Source organism: Epinephelus lanceolatus, chromosome 16, assembly GCF_041903045.1.
Source record: "Epinephelus lanceolatus isolate andai-2023 chromosome 16, ASM4190304v1, whole genome shotgun sequence".
Taxonomy (NCBI): domain Eukaryota; kingdom Metazoa; phylum Chordata; class Actinopteri; order Perciformes; family Serranidae; genus Epinephelus; species Epinephelus lanceolatus.
The window spans coordinates 12375991-12394007 of NC_135749.1; the positions used below are offsets into that span (position 1 = coordinate 12375991).

Consider the following 18017-nt stretch of genomic DNA (forward strand, 5'->3'; position numbering starts at 1 on the left):
AGGAAAATTGTGCAACTAAATTCTCAGAGGAAATATTAAGTGAACCAGCAATTTGCACAGGTGCAGAGCAGAGGCAGCTTACAAACAGTGTCCATTATGTTGTTTTGTGTGTGTTTCCAGTACAAAAGTAAAGGTAAAAATCAAGACAACACATGGCCACACATCAAGGTAGTTTAGCGAGGTAGATATACAGTTTGTGAAAACAACAGCTGATCCAAGATTAAGCATCTCAGAGTAGAAAATGTGTCCTCCACAGCCTTGAATGATCAGTGACACATATGTTCTCATCTTACCCACCATGGCCACTTAAATGCACAACGTATTTGCAAAGAAGTTATCACATATTTTGGCAATAAGGAAACACAGCTGCAACAGGTGTCATTTGTATTTTGATCTGTACTCTTGCTAACTGTAGTTTTAATCACCACAAATTCTAAAAACCATGCCAGCAGCCCTAGCGATGGCTATAACGTCTGTTGGTCCACCAGTTTCCAGACCAAAACATAGCAACAACTACACCAGAGAATGACTTTGGTTATCTGTAGGCTTTTCCCCTCAAGCCACCATGAGGTCGCCATTTTTGTGTTTAGTGAAATATTTCAGCAGCTATTGAATATGCTGCTACAAAGAAGAAGAAGATGATGAATCCAAATGAACGTTGAGATCCTGTCGTTTTCTCTGGTCCCACAAACATGTATTGCACCTGTAAAACATGTCACATACCCCTAAGCCTCAGCTGTAATTTGGGCTGTGCTGATTTGCAAATTTTAGCATGTTAATTGCTAAACCAACATGGTAAACATTACATCAGCTAAACTTCAGCATGTGAGCAAGAGCAATAAGGGAAGAATGAGTAAAAGACTGATAACTCCACCTAGTGAATTGCACCCCACAGAATACTGCCTGAGGAACAAGTGGCCACCTTTAGAGCTAAAAAATGATGCCAAAGTGAAGGTGCCAAAAACTGCAATTCCTTGCCACTTGAGGCTGGCTCAGAAACAAGTCAGTCCCCATAGACTCCCATGTTAAATTGCCCAACTTTACAGCATTTTGTTTTAATGGTTTTAAGCCTGAAGAAATTAGCCAATTAGCATTAGCATTATTATTATCCAATGACTGTTTATTAGGATGGACAATGCGTCCTTAGTTCCTTCCACTGTACAAAATGAAGCCAAACAAAAACTGGATACAGCAGCTGCCATCTTGCACTGGTGATTTCATTTGGAGCCAGTCATTTTATTAGCATCAAATAGGTAATTAAACCAAACTTATCAGAAAAATGAACATTTGAACATACATCGGATTAGAACTACCCAAAATGATAAGAAAAATTTATTTCACATGTACTTTGGTGTTTTAGTTTGGCCGATGTCTCATCTGCTAAAGTGGAGGGTTTGGGGTTTATGACCTATACTGCAGCCAGCCAGCAGGGGGCGAACAACATGATTTGGCTCCACTTTAGGGGTGCCATCGTGTCATCCATCTTTATATAGGCCTACAGTCTATGGTAAGAACCATAGCTGTAAATGTACCTTGCTAACCAAGCAAGCAGCTAGCATTAGAGATATCGCTTGCTCCAAAAAATCCAAGATGGCGACGGCTAAGATGCCACAGTGGCTATGTCCCCTGTTTTGTACATTCTAAGCTCAAGAGCCTTGAATATTGTGTTGAAAATTGGGGATAAGTCACACAGACTTGTTACTGACACATGACAGATGTGTTTTCACATAAAAAGTATTTATAGCCAAAAGAAAGTTACTGAAATCAATAAAGGGAACAAAAATAGTGCTTACATTTATAGCTAAAAAGGGCTAATTAGCCTACATCTAAAACATGAAATGATCCCTGGAGTATCCAAAACTGTCAGTCCAACATAAACTAGGAAAAACTGGGGAAACTGAGTTGAGGCCACTATTGGAGAGGCGAACGAAGACGTGCTAATGCTTACTCATCACAGATGAAACACAGCCGGGTCCATGTCATTGGTCCGACAGCCCATTGGTTTGACTGTCTGCGGTGCTGAACGGCTCGCGGTGGGCGTATGGTGCGCCGCGACCGGCTCTGGGTCAGCTGGGAAAGGCTTGAGGTGATGGAGGCTCACGGCTTATGTGTTTGTCACTTTCTTTTTCATTTTAACCCACACCATGATCTTTTCCTGACCCTGACCAAGGTTTTTGTGCCTAAACCTAACCAGACCTTAACCACAGGGCATCATGATGATTTCGGAACGGACTTCGGAACAATGGGTTTAATATGGTCGAACCAATGGGCTGTCGGACCAATGGGCAGTTCCCACACAGCCAACAGGTGCCTTTTGTAATATGTCTTTGATTAGGGAGCTGGTTGGGAGAGGAGTCAGACCTGGGGCTGCGTTCACTAACACTACACATGATACTGTAGTTACCTGAATGAGGGGTGCATTCCCTACTACATTAGGGTTGTCATTGTGAGCACTTTAGCATGCTGGTGTTAGCATTTAGCTCAAAGTAGTGCTGTGCCTAAACACAGTCTCACAGAGCTGTTAGCATGGCTGCAGACTCTCAGGGCGTTTTCATATCAGCTACGATTGACTTGCACCTTGCCCGAGGAGTACTGCTTCCCCTCTCCACTCCGTCGCCGCTGAGCTTACACATTAATAATGTGGGTACCTGAGCACACTTGCGTCATCATCTATGTGTCGTTTTTGTTTTGCCACAGCGTAGAAAAGCACCCAGCAGACGGACACTGCTGGACCGGGGACCGTCATCAGCGGGGACCAGTGGAGCAGTGAGGCAAAGCTCTGTTCTTGGCCTCAGGAGGTGCCGCTGCTGTCAGGCGCGGGGCTCTCGGCCTCCAGCTGGTGCTTGGACTGCAGGTTGCAGGCAGCAGCAAAGCTGGATCTGGGTCTGTCTACGGCTTAAACTGTTTCATTACCAGCTGAAAACTCCTTGCTGTCACATTAAATAGCACTCTAGTTCTGAGTTTTGGTACAGTTGGTGTTCACACCTGATGCATGCTGATCCGCAACCGTACTTGAAATCACCTTTTCAAGTGGACTCAGGCAATGATTGGCATATCGTGCCTGGATAAAGTACACATTGTTGGAACAAACTGGACTTTGGGATTGAGTGCACTCAGATCTGGACCTGAGTTCCTGATGTGAAAACGTCTTTAGTCTTGATAATCATACAGATTTCCCAAAAAGTACTGTTTAGCTGTTTCTTTTGCTTTGTCAGTGTCATTATAGCGCCTCATTATGCACTCATTTGACATCTGTTATGGATACACGATCCCTGCCATAGTGTGGTACTATAAGTAACCCTTTATAGAAAGAGTTCTGAGATGCTTTACGAAAACTTGCTAAAGATTTTTGCATCAGTCTGTCAGAATCAAAGAATCTCTACAGCCATCATTCTGCACTGCCGTTCAACAAGTATCAGGGGAGAGATTCATCATAGAAACTGGTGACATTTTCATCAATATGGAAAATGCATTGCAACCACGGGATATTGCACTTTAAGAGGGAACTGGTAAAGCTTTCTTGCTCTTGCTATGCTCACACATAGATGCACACAAGGCTGCCAAAAGTAAGAAATAAACAAAATTGATATTTGAAGCATACTCTCACTCGCCAAGATGAAAGAAAGTGGCTGCAAAAAGTAGATGAGACAGTACACGCCGTGACCCCTGGCATGCAGTTTTAAAAGTATCTGAAGGTGGATCTCTCCTGCGAGGTGTTGATGAAGGACAGAGGTACACAGCCACCTGCATGTACAGCAGGCTAGGGGGTCTGAATCCCAGATACATTCATAACTTGTGTGGAGATGGCCTTGCCAGTGTAATCTGTATCGCCGGGAGTGTGGCACTGTGGCTTAAACATGGTTGAGAGGACTCTCCCGAGCTAGCCATAAATCTGTGACGTTAGCCCCCTCGAGAGCCAACAGGAGGCTCTCTCTGCCTTGTTATCTTTATGTCCCCCATTGTGAGAGCGCTGATTAAAAGGTGCTTGATTTAAAGTGGCTCTCCCTCGTCTCTCCCTCTCCTCATTTGGCATTTTTCTCCCGCTCGTTCTCATTCAGTTTTTCTCCTAATTCTCTCGCTCAGTCTTGTCCGCTGGCGCAACACTCCGCTTCCTTAAGAGCATCCAATCATGGCCTCGCACGGTCACGCACAGCTGATCCACACACACAGACACACATTCACAACATATAGGAGGGAGAAGAGGGAGCTGCATGGCACTAATATGGTTCTGTTATAATGATAGAGGTAGTTTCTGGGATTCATCTGCGTCCTTAAAAAAAACACAATGTAGGGGAGGATGGAAAATTACTTTCATGTATGATAGATAAATAGTACAATGATAGTAAATTATATGAGTCTAATTCCTTTTCATTCTATTCTGTTGTCTTCTTATCATGATTATGAAGCTACATAGTTATTATAATCATTGTTATTATTTAAATAGAGTAAAAGCCGGACCTATAGAAGAAGAGAGGAGGCTGCTGTTCAAAAAAAAAAAGAAAAAAAAAGCAGATCAGTCATGGGCACAATGCGAACATTGAGCAATAGATGGGGAATATTGATTCTATCTCATGCGTATTAATAACACCAAGGCACTCTTTAATTTCAGGGGGAAACGCTTGAGAATCACATTACCCGCCCTGCCCCACCATAATCCATTTCAAACCCTTCAGACCCCGGGTCATGTTCCCAAATTAGTTCGGAATTTCTGCCATGACAGACTGAGCTCAGCAGCAGTCACAGCAACACCTTCTCTGTGGGGATGACACTGTGGCGTCCAGGGAGAGTCCGGAGGACAGACGAACAATGAAGGAGTCATGATACTTCGTTAAAGTGATACACTTGGCTGATTTCTCTTTCCCCGTCTCTGGACCTCTCTCCCTTGCTTCACCCTAGTTGCCCCTTGCTTCTCATCTTGACGTGCCTCTCCTCACTTTGTACCCATTTTACTCCCCAGCTTTTTTTCATCTCTTCTTGCACCCTGTCCACAGATAGTGTATGTTGTTGTAATTTGAAATATGGCAAAATGAGACTGTCATTACAAGAAGTAGACAGCACTGGTCATTTATAGGACAGTTACGTTAATCTAATGGTGACCTCTTGTGGTCATTTAAATTATGACTGTAGCAGAACTTTGTTGCTGTGCAAAAAATTGTCTTAATGTGTGTTAACACCAAACGTGAAGCAAATTTTCATGTTTCAAATATGGATGCCTGAGTGTTTTTTAGAGTATTTTGCAACTGGTGAACCTTCACTACGCTCTCTACGCTAACAGTTGTGCTAACTAACTGGGTAAGGCAGGTAGCAGCTAACTTGGTTTGCAATACAGTACAATGAAAAGCTGGAATCAAGTGACATGAACAGGCTCCGTGCTCTGAAACAGCGTGAACCAAGGAAATAGTAATCTGCTACTGTCATGGCAGCGCATCACCACTTCACTTCATCCAGTTTATTACCTTTGACGACTACAAACCAACTTAAATTACTCAGAGCATTTTGCTAAGAAGCAACCCAACAAAACAGCTCATACAAGTCATAAAAAAATATTTTCAGACCTACCATGTAGTGCTTTGGCTTCGCTCACCAGTCTCTCAGCTCGCTTCTTCTTTGTTCTGGCTTTGTACATTAGTGACGTTTAGTCATTGAGTTCTTGGGTCCAAAGATGGTGACAGTAGGTTGTCCTCGATTTCTGATTCTCTGTAATGACAGGGAAATGTCAACTACATCTCAACACTAAGAGGCTTCGTGACACAGCATCACATGAATTTCTTGCTCAAGTTCAAAAATTTTAACTCCTGTGAACAGCAAGAATTTCATATCTTTCATCATTTGTATCAGCCGGTACAAATTCACGTCTATTTTTGTTTAGTAATGCTCAAAACTTCTTGAAGACTTTGAAAATACTTTTTTCCAATCATTTATTTTTGGAGAACATATAAAATAAGGAAGAATCTATCCTGTTTTCCTCACGTTCTTACTTCTTTTTTAATGACTTTACAAATATCTAAATTCTTTATATTGCTAAAAAGGAACTGGCAACAACATTGACATATTAAAAAAATCTGACAAAAAATTTTAAAATAAAAATCATCTACATACAATAGCTATGTTTCCATCCAAAAGTGATGCGAATCATTGGGAAATGCGCATTAAAAGAAATACGAATCCTGTGTGTTTCCATTTAATGTACGGACTTTGGTGAAAACTACAAACAAGTCTCACATTCTTCTTCTTCTATGTTTTCTGGCGGTTGGCAACCAGCTTGTAAATGCATTACCGCCTTCCTGACCCGGAGTGTGCATATCACCATGGAGAGAGGTGCGCTACATCAGACTTAATTCGAACATAACTGTTTCCATCCCCCGTTTTGCGAATCAACATTTTTTCGAATCAACCAAACCCCGGCTAAAGTGAGCGTATTTTAGTTTGTGCGAATCAGGGGATTTTAATTAGAATTTTGGCGTTTCCATCATAATTTTCCGATGCGATACTTCTAGATGCGCATCTAAACAGGCAGATGAAAACATGGCTACTGATACAATGTGTCATGCGCTGGCTCTCACCTTTTGCATTTTGTCCAGTCCAGAAAAGGCGGACCCTGCCACTGACAATGCAAACCAATGTATGAAGCGATAACTAATGAGTATGAATACATTTAATGGCGACAGCAGAGTAAATTAGTCATATACAGTACAGGCCAAAAGTTTGGACACACCTTCTCATTCAATGCGTTTTCTTTATTTTCATGACTATTTACATTGTAGATTCTCACTGAAGGCATCAAATCTATGAATGAACACATGTGGAGTTATGTACTTAACAAAAAAAGGTGAAATAACTGAAAACATGTTTTATATTCTAGTTTCTTCAAAATAGCCACCCTTTGCTCTGATTACTGCTTTGCACACTCTTGGCATTCTCTCGATGAGCTTCAAGAGGTAGTCACCTGAAATGGTTTCCACTTCACAGGTGTGCCTTATCAGGGTTAATTAGTGGAATTTCTTGCTTTATCAATGGGGTTGGGACCATCAGTTGTGTTGTGCAGAAGTCAGGTTAATACACAGCCGACAGCCCTATTGGACAACTGTTAAAATTCATATTATGGCAAGAACCAATCAGCTAACTAAAGAAAAACCAGTGGCCATCATTACTTTAAGAAATGAAGGTCAGTCAGTCCGGAAAATTGCAAAAACTTTAAATGTGTCCCCAAGTGGAGTCGCAAAAACCATCAAGCGCTACAACGAAACTGGCACACATGAGGACCGACCCAGGAAAGGAAGACCAAGAGTCACCTCTGCTTCTGAGGATAAGTTCATCCGAGTCACCAGCCTCAGAAATGGCAAGTTAACAGCAGCTCAGATCAGAGACCAGATGAATGCCACACAGAGTTCTAGCAGCAGACCCATCTCTAGAACAACTGTTAAGAGGAGACTGCGCGAATCAGGCCTTCATGGTCAAATAGCTGCTAGGAAACCACTGCTAAGGAGAGGCAACAAGCAGAAGAGATTTGTTTGGGCCAAGAAACACAAGGAATGGACATTAGACCAGTGGAAATCTGTGCTTTGGTCTGATGAGTCCAAATTTGAGATCTTTGGTTCCAACCGCCGTGTCTTTGTGAGACGCAGAAAAGGTGAACGGATGGATTCCACATGCCTGGTTCCCACTGTGAAGCATGGAGGAGGAGGTGTGATGGTGTGGGGGTGTTTTGCTGGTGACACTGTTGGGGATTTATTCAAAATTGAAGGTACACTGAACCAGCATGGCTACCACAGCATCCTGCAGCGACATGCCATCCCATCCGGTTTGCATTTAGTTGGACGATCATTTATTTTTCAACAGGACAATGACCCCAAACACACCTCCAGGCTGTGTAAGGGCTATTTGACCAAGAAGGAGAGTGATGGAGTGCTGCGGCAGATGACCTGGCCTCCACAGTCACCGGACCTGAACCCAATCGAGATGGTTTGGGGTGAGCTGGACCGCAGAGTGAAGGCAAAGGGGCCAACAAGTGCTAAACACCTCTGGGAACTCCTTCAAGACTGTTGGAAAACCATTTCAGGTGACTACCTCTTGAAGCTCATGGAGAGAATGCCAAGAGTGTGCAAAGCAGTAATCAGAGCAAAGGGTGGCTATTTTGAAGAAACTAGAATATAAAACATGTTTTCAGTTATTTCACCTTTTTTTGTTAAGTACATAACTCCACATGTGTTCATTCATAGTTTTGATGCCTTCAGTGAGAATCTACAATGTAAATAGTCATGAAAATAAAGAAAACGCATTGAATGAGAAGGTGTGTCCAAACTTTTGGCCTGTACTGTATACTAAAAAAAATTGGGTTTGATGTTAAAAAAAAATTCAGTAATGTACCTTTAACCACATTGTTTTGTGCCTGAAGATAACCAGCGCTAAACTGTAGTGGTGGAGGAGCAGAACAGGTCATATGAATAATTACTGTAGCAGTCAAATGATCAAGAGAAATGATGGATATGTTTTTAAGACCAAAAAAAGCTTTCTTGTTATTTAGTTTGCTGTACTTGTGTAAAAGGTATTTGTGCATTTCACATGTATCGTTCTGCTTGAAACATCCTGCCAAAATTAAAAGAAAAACAGCCAAAAACCTAAATGCAGTACATGTACTGTCATTGTGTTTCAAATGAATTCCATCTGCTTTACCTTTCGTTCATTTTCCTTAACACAGAGTGCACGAACACCTCTATGTGAAATGTAATTTTGCAGTCTGAAATGGGCTTTTAAGCACAACCCATGTGGCTTCCAAGAGTTGTTCCTAGAATTGTGAACAGCTTCCCTTTTTTTAAAGCAGCAGAGTACATTTGTTTGCCAGCACCATCAACAACCCAACTCCCTCTTTGTCCACTCTCCATCCCCCTCTCTCTTTCTGTCTGTCTCTTCCATGAATCCAGCTTGGCCCAGGGAGCGTCCTGGCTCGCCTGGCCAAAGATAGTTCCCCTCTTTCTCTGTGTCTGACTGGCTGCTCTGCTCTAGACCCCAGGGCTCTCTCCAGTGCAACTGGCTGGGCATTGCTCCACATGACATGTCCATTTGCTAGACGTGCCCTTCCCCTACTTACGAAGACAACAGCCCCCTAACCACAGAGCGCACTGGCAGACATCAGAAAGACAGGGAGGGAGAAAGCTGTTTGAGCTGGGAGATGGTGAGGAGAGGCTCATTGTGAGGAAGGGAAAAAGGAGAGTGCTGATAAGGTAATGATGAAAACCAAATTTGAAAAAAGATGCAAAGTGACAAATATGGTTTTCTTTGAAATCCCTCAAATCCATTGGCCTTTCTTGCGTTTATGGCTGAGGCGCCTCATAACGTGTTTACAGCTCTCTGACCTGAGGGACAACTTAAGCATTAATATGCCACTGGGGAGGCGTGAGATGCATTTGCCACATATTCCCTCCTCTGCTGGCAACCAGACCATCCACTAAAGCACCGGTGCACTGTGCGAGAGTCGAGGGAGAGTTTGATGGGGAAGGAGAGGAGAGAATGCGTTGTCAAGGTAACTAACACGAATCCAGACCAATTAACAAACAGTGAGGCAGAAGCCAGACAGTCAGAAAAACTGAACGTGTGATGCACTTTTACAGCAGTGAGGATTGAACGTGCTGTCATAATGTTGTCCAGTGGTTTCACTGTAAGGTCCACTTGGACAAGTCACTGTGTCATTCTCCTGTCATTGGACGGGTTATAAAGAAGCATCGTTTAACGGTGGCCTCTGAAGCATTCGATTACTTCTTATGACCTACATCAGGCACTGCAGAAGCCCCATATATCACACATCACGAGAGCCTGGAGGACAACCAGGCTGAATGTGTCTGTCTCCGTCGTAAACATAACAGGAAGAGGCAAAATGAGAATTTCTATTTGCACATATAAGAAGACATTATGACACAATGCTTCAAATATGACCACTGGAAGTGTGTTCTTCTCTAAATCTAATCTGTTACACTGCACTGTAACCTTCTGGAGCCAGGCTATAAAGGAACATTTCACCCACACATTATCATTTGTATATCAATTACTCACACAGAGTTATTCAAGAAATCTTTGGTGGTGAATGAAGAAAACTCTGAAAAGAAGGGGGCGCCTTTAGCAACAGCAAAACTATATCAAAGCATCTGTTTACAAACTGTCACACAACATGTTCAGTATAATCTAAGTCTCATTTATCCAGTCATATGCTGCTCAGTAGTTCCCAAACACATGCATTTTTGCTAAACCCTCTCTGCATATGAGTAGCACACCTGGGCTCAAACACATGCGCTTGCCCAGGCGTGTTACTCATCCGTGTGTGAGACTGTTTATGCGTTTAAGTGTTTCAAATTAAGATTGTGGCAAAAAATGCATGTTTTTGAAGTACATTAGTGTATGTAAATGGATGTTTTGATATGATTTTTAAATATGGTCCCCTTTCACTGCAAGTCATCAAGAATTTTCTGTTTTTGGATTCCTCATTTACAGTAGAAGCATGCAAGACAAAGTTTTCTTAACAAATTCAATGTAGAGGCCTTTGCACACTGAGTCTGTTTTTTCCGGATGCGCTTTTTTAATCTGTTATCCTAAAAAAAAGAAACGCACAGAACCTTGCACACTGAGTCTGACGCATTTTATTGTTCTATTCATTGCGAAAATTTGAAATACGTCACAAAATGAATGACACATTTCCTCCGGAGCTGTCCTTCACCTTCTGTGTGTGGTCCGCATCCTCCTCCTCTTCATCATCATCCACCTGAATAGTCGAGTTATGAAATCATTCTCAGCACCCTGTTCCTCTGTCTTGTCACAACTGTGTCCCGCTGCTGCCACATTTTCTTTACTGATTCTTGGCTTTGACGGATGTGAAAAACACAGAACACCAAACTTGTTCATGAAAATTTTAACGACAGACAAAAGTTTCAGTGTGCAAACATGATTGACACAACTAGAGGTCGTGTTTATTCTTAGGTTTGCGACAATCTCAGACAAAAAAGAAACTGACTTAGTGCATGAAGGCCTTTCCACAGGGGAATTAATTGGTATACAAATGATCATTTTGTGGGTTAGTAGTGGAGTGTCTCCACCCATGATAGCAGGGGTCCATGCCATTGGTCCGACAGCCCGTTGGTCCGACATCCCATTAGTCCGACGGTCCACGGTGCTGAATGGCTAACCTTAACCAAGTGGTTTTTGTGCCTAAACCTAACCAGACCTTAACCACAGGGCATCATGATGATTTCAGAACAACGGGACTTAGAAACAATGGGTTTAATACGGTCAGAACAATGGGATGTCGGACCAATGGGCTGTCGGACCAATGGGCAGTTCCCAGATATCAGCTTGGTGACTTTGAGCTAAATGCTAACGTCAGCATGCTAACATACTCACAGTGACAACCATAGATGTTTAATAATAGATACCAGACCCCCAAGATGGCGCCTATTCAGTCCAAAGGAGTGTCGCATATGCCAAAAAAACTTCCCAGCTTCCAGGTTTACTTCCACAGTATTGGCCCGCTGAATATGCGTAGTATGTTTAATTCAATTCGATTCCATTCTCCGGCTGGCCCCAACTGCGAGTTCCCGCTTGACTCACAGACTTCTTTTAAAATGCTTTTCTCGGCTTGAGAAAGGTTTTGTAAATTTAAACCTCCATGGATCAGAAATTCGTACTCAAAAGGGTCATAATTGACCTTGTTTGCAGTTCAGGTGTCCTCTGAACAGTTTCACAGATGTTTATTTTGTAATGGTGGTCTGTGGTTTGTTTTTGCTTTCATACTGCAAGTGGCCACCGGAAAAAAATGGAAGAAAGGATGAGTTGCTTTTCCTTTCATGGGGCCCTGATGACAATGCTGACATGCTGATGTTAAGCAGGTATAACATTTACCATGATCACCATCTTAGTTTAGTATGTTAGCATGCTAACATTTGTTCATTACTAAACACAAATGACAGCTTAGGCTGGAGGTAATGGCTTATGGTAAGTGATATAAATTTGGACCCTGTGATGAGTTGGATTGATTAAAGTCACCGTAGTTATCAGAAATCATCCTGAGGGGAGCATGAACACCTGTAAGAAATGTTATTGTAACTAAGCCAATACTTCACCAAAACCAAAAATCTCATAGAAGTGCTACAGGAGAGAACAGGGGATCCCCAGAGTCAGTGAGCATCATCCTCTGGGGACAATGAATGTACAATTACATGGTTATCCATCCAATAGCTGCAGTGCTGTGCACAGACATTTTGCAGGGCAGGTGCTTAAGTGGAAAAAAAGGGCATCCTTACATTAATTTTTTTTGCACACACGAAAAAATGTGCACACACAAAGGTTTTTCATCTCCTAGCACCAGACGGTTTCTTGAACTTGAGACCTAAATAATACATTTGTGCACAGTAATGATCAGGGGAATGTCTGTCTAGCTTACTTATGAGGTGTCTAAATATCTGTACTATATGCACCTTGCAGCTGCTACACATACACATTCTACAATTATCATTTATATATAACAGGCAAAAATGAAGAAAACAGTGCCACGTTGTGCACACTTCAGTGCTCTATAAAGTAAATTACCATTCAAAATCAACAAATCTTTACACAAAACTGAAAAACGCATAATAAATAAAATAATAAAGTGAACAATACACCCTCTAAACTACAAAGTAGGTCTGTATGCAGCTGCAACAATCAGGCTTAGTGCATTTTCCTCCTTTCCTCTCCTCTCCTCTCCTCTGCCCCCCTCTTTGAAATTGTCACGTGCCAATTCTTATAATTATCTTCTAAATAAACCTCAAATATTGTTTAAACCAGCTGTGCGGAACTTTTTACCATTTATAAAACTGTCCCTAGTTCATATCACCCCCCCCCCTTGAAGATCTGCATATTTATTTGAACCCAACAGCGACAAAAAAGCCTTTCTCTATATGGCTATTTAGCGTAGCCTTGGTCGAGTTGGACACAGCGGAAGTCAGCAAACCAGAATATGGCACCCGGAGGCGGAAGTAAGTCTGCAGCCATTAAGCCACAGAAGAAGAAGGAGCCATGTTTACGAGTAGGATTTAAGAAACAGGCTAAATGACATGTAGTAGGGAGCAGTGAATGATTTCGGACACATTGCACACTCTTGTACAGTAGGTGGTGGTGTGCACCTGGAAGTTGTTTGCGATCCGCCAATAAATTGAGAGAAGAAGAAGGAGCTGTGTTTACAGAGAGTGTTCTTCGAGTAATTGGTACGCAACGGGCATTGCTGAACACATAACAGTTTTACCAGATGTATCTGTAAGGACTTGGTTGTACTTTCGATGTCATGGCGGATAAAGAAGGAGCACCATCTAAAAGAAAAAGAACAGAAGAACAGAAGAAGGCTAAACGGGACAGTGATAGGGCTCGAGCCCAAACACGTGTAAACCTCCGTCAGGCATTCACCAAGTGGAGAGAGCTGAGAGATTTGAAAGGTTTTAAAACTGATCCTGAGTTGGCCCTTTTCCTAATCGACAGGTATGTCATTTTTGTTTTTATTTAGAGAATATACCGCAACTTGTTAGACGTTGTTTCACTTCAATATGTGACGACATGGAAGTTATAAGCAAGCTAAATGTAACTTTACCTGATGTGAACCACTTTTGTCTAGTAACGTTACAACAAACGCCACAAAATTATCTGTGACTATGACCATGAACACAAATATACAGCAGGCAGATGTCCTCAGTTTATAAGAAATTCAGAGCTACACCAGAACATTTATGATTTTCCTCTCGCTCTCCAAAACAAATGCATGCGGTAATTGCCGGTTGCAGTCGAGATTTTACGACACCAGACTGTGGGTGTCATACAGGGAACTGCCCATTGGTTCGACAGCCCATTGGTTTGACATCCCATTGTTCTGACCATATTAAACTCATTGTTCCGAAGTCCGTTCCGAAATCATCATGACGCCCTGTGGTTAAGGTCTGGTTAGGTTTAGGCACAAAAACCACTTGGTTAGGGTCAGGAAAAGATCATGGTGTGGGTTAAAATGAAAAAGAAAGTGGCAAACACATAAGCCGTGAGCCTGCTCCGCCTCAAGCCGGTCGCGGCGCACCATACACCCGCCGTGAGCCATTCAGCACTGCGGACAGTCGGACTAATGGGATGTCGAACCAATGGGCTGTCAAACCAATGACATGGACCCGTCATACATAGACTGTATAAAATAATGGACGTAGTCACCGTGACGTCACCCGTCCATTTCTGAAGAATGGATTTGAAGCTCAAAATACTCCGCTCTGGACGTCGCCATCTTGGCAGTGCCTGACTCCGCCCAACTCCCGGACAATCAAAAATGGGCAAAGAGGTGGGCCGAAGGAAGCCTGGTTGCCTAAACATGCCCACCTCGCTCGGCGCTGCTAAGTTAGCTAAGGCTAACAAGCTAGGCTAAGAAGCTACGAGGCTAACAAGCTACGCTACTTTGGCTAGCCCTGTGGTGTTGGCTGCTCCCTTGATACCAACTCCCTCACGAAATTTGAGGTAAGTTGAGTTTAGCTGAAACTAACGTTATACAACAAACCTTGAAACAATGATTCAGCTGTTATCTTAAAAAAAAAACCGCTTAAACTTTTTTTTAAATATATAACGCTAATAATTTATTACACTCATTTTACTTTCATATGCACAGTGTGGAGCATTGGTGACAGCTATGTCCGGCGTGGTGTCCAAAGAGCTGCAGAGACCTTGGGAATCACCCTCAGTATGCCGGGCGTCTGTGTCTGCTGGTTTGGCTGGGGTGGACTGCAGTGGGGAGGCCTTCTCTCCTTCTTTTCCCACTCCCCGCGATGAAGAGCAGCACCAGATGTCCTCATCATCCACTGTGGTGGCAATGACATGGGGAAGGTCAGCAGTGCCAAGCTGGTCAGCATGATGAAGGAGGACCTACACCAGCTTCACCTCCAGCATCCTGGCATTAAGATAATATTTTCTTCATTGGCCCAAAGGTGCAGGTGGGAGGCTGGTGGCAATCCAGCCAAGATTGATAAGGCCAGGAAATGTGTTTACAGTTAGAAATTATATGTTTTTAAGTAAATTAGTTAATTGTCTTAAAGACCACTGCTTACAGTTGGCAGTGTCACTGCTTTTGAATTTGGCCTTTAGGACACATTTTGTTAGGCCTGAACTTAGCCCAGGCTGTCAAGGCTAATGTTGAGTTTTTGATATTCATCTATAACTTGTTTAAAATTTAAATAAATTCTATTTATATTTGCACTCCTTTTGTCTTTGTTACTGACTGAATGTTGTATTTCACAATCAAATCTGACTGTCAATTGAAAGGACAAACAAATCATACACTACAGACAAAACATTAAGCATTAATGTTTAACATTGTCACTGACAAAAAATTAAGCTGTCCATTTCTGTGTGGGCCTGATTATTTTAACTTTGTACTTGAAGATAACTAAGCATCTTACACCCAGCAGCAGAGCCTGAGAAGATTTTGGAGAGTAACCTTTGTTTGCTGCTCTGTTAGAAGTCTAGTTTTAACACAGAAGAATGCGACTGGATAAAAGGGCTCAACGTGAAAAACAAAGAATTAGCTGGACACAATAGTTTTGAAGCCCCCAAGGAGGTATCACTTGTTCGCTATGTTGCCAACTCTGAGCGGGTCTTCCTCAGGCAAAGGTATTGTGACGTTTTTATAGTGAGGCAAACAGAAAGATAATCAGCCAATTATGTGTTGTTGTTTTTTTTAGCCTCACTATATAAGCCTCAATACTGAGCAATACCCACAGAACCTTCTCACGTCACAAATAAATAATACCTCCTACGGGACTTAAAACTATTCAGTGTGCAGATATTTCCTTGTTTTTCACAAAAGGAGAACAGTTTCTCAGTGAATTTTCTTCATTTGTCTTAAAGAATTGTCCAAACAAAACCAGCACATAACATCAGCTTTTCATTTTTTTTTTACATACTGCTAAGATAAATGCACACTTGGGTAAATGTTAAGACATAAATGAAAACATTAAGATGCCATTAATAACGATTATATTTTGTTAAAGGTTTAAATCACCACTATATTTCCAGTCATCACAGGAAACTGATGAAAGACAGCTTTCAAAAAAATTGCTTTTACTCTAAAGTAAATTTTGTCTGATCCACTTTATATCACAAAAATTCTAACCATTTCACAAACAGTTTAACAAAATTAAGTCAGAGCTTGCATTCATGAAAACATCCATTTTAAAATGTTACAAAAAGTACACATGAAATAAATGAAAAGATTTATAACAGACCCAGTGTCATAATTTGCAAAATCTTAATTTCTTGTTAAACAACCTCTTTACTGTGGAGTAAATATCACATTGGTCGAGGCGTTGTAACTTTCCACAAGTGTCTTACAAGAGAGAAAGATGACAGGTTAGAAACACAGGTAGAAAATATTGACTACAGCCTGTCTTGGTTAAAAGCCCACTCACCACCAAAATGATCTTATTGCTGAGTAAGTGGCTGTCATTCATAAAAGAGTTTTGTGTTTAAGTTCTGTAGATATTCAACTTTATATTTGAATGTGATTTTAAATTTAACTGTACTATCAAGACAAGTGGAGTATGAATGTACAGTATGCAGTTCATCCACATTAAAATAATTGTTGCTATCAAAAGGAAACTGAACTGTTATCAAAGCTCACTGCTACTGTGGAATCATGTTATGTTTGGCTGTCTCATTATGAGAATATTTTTTCCATTGGTTCTTCACAGACTGTGTGTGGGGAAAAAGGTAGTAATTCTCACTTTGATAAAGGGTCTTTGCATAAAATGCACTAAAATGTTAAAGTTGGTAAATACATGTCATGTTCCTTGATTGGTAAAATCTTCATTTGGCCTTTTGCATCAGGGGAACACTAAACTGCACTGGTGTGTCAGTAATTTCACCTTATCAGTAATAGTACAGAGCAAGCTGTGCCCTAATCGAGTACTTAGTAATGTATGACAATTAGTAATTTATGTAATGCATTTAAATGTATTATGGACAATAATTCATCATTTCAAACTAATAAGTTTCTTGACTCTTTGTGAGGTACTGTATGAAAAAAGGTGTCTTTATCCTGGAGTCAGTGCTGAAGTGATGACTCTCAAAGTGTTCACTGCACAGATGGGAAGTCTTGTTTGGAGTCCAGTTCTGTCTCCTCGCGTTGAGTGTCCAGTCTGTCTGGGTCACCTAGAGGAAAACTTTACACAGACAAATAGATATTAAAAGTAATATATGTGTTAGGTTACCTACTTCACAGACTCATTTACATGCAAACAATACAACTTAACTTACTTCAGTGTTCAACAGATCATAATTTATTTTAGCAAAACAAAAAGGTGGTGGCCATCACAGTCATCATATTCTGTCTGTGCATTATCTATTTTTGTGTAAGCACAGGCCTTTATCATACACTAATCTTATTAATATTTTATATTGTAACAGTCAAATGTCACATTAGTTTTTTTTTTAATTACGTTACACACCTTATTGTAATTTCACACAGTTCGCCACTTTTTAATTCACATAAACAAGTATAGCCTTAAAGTTACGTTAACGTTACACTGCTCATATGACAACGTTAACATTGCAACACGTTAGCTAACTAACGTGTTGGACCTTTATTTTCAAACCTCACACAACCTCAGCCTTTTGTTCAAAATATTCTCTCCCTAAATGCCTACATCCTAACACTTCTCTGTCAGGCTCTGACTTTGATACATCCGTGGACTGGCGTCTTGCTCGAAGGCTGACCGTTAGCTGGCTAGTTAGCTAGTTAACGAGCTAAGCTTGTGTTGTATTGTATTGTCTGTGGCTCTGTAACTTGATGTGGATGTTGCTGCTGTGATACAGGTCGCATTTGAAAATGAGACCTCCGGTATCAACGTGATTTTACATGTATTAAATAAAGACTTAATAATATAATACTAAGCTGACAAGCTAGGTGGTGACCGCAGACACCGATACACGCTGCTGACAAGCTAGGTGGTGACCGTAGTGACCGCAGACACCGATACCCG

The 18017-nt window shown here is 41.5% G+C and overlaps 1 long non-coding RNA gene across 1 annotated transcript in view; it reads right to left on the reverse strand.

The window, feature by feature from the left end:
- The window catches only part of LOC144467298 (uncharacterized), a 53578-nt gene that overhangs the window by 19140 nt on the left and 16421 nt on the right, over nt 1-18017 (reverse strand). The window contains exon 4 of the long non-coding RNA XR_013493565.1: nt 5560-5697. This is a non-coding gene — a long non-coding RNA (uncharacterized LOC144467298). The remainder of the gene's footprint in view (nt 1-5559; nt 5698-18017) is intronic.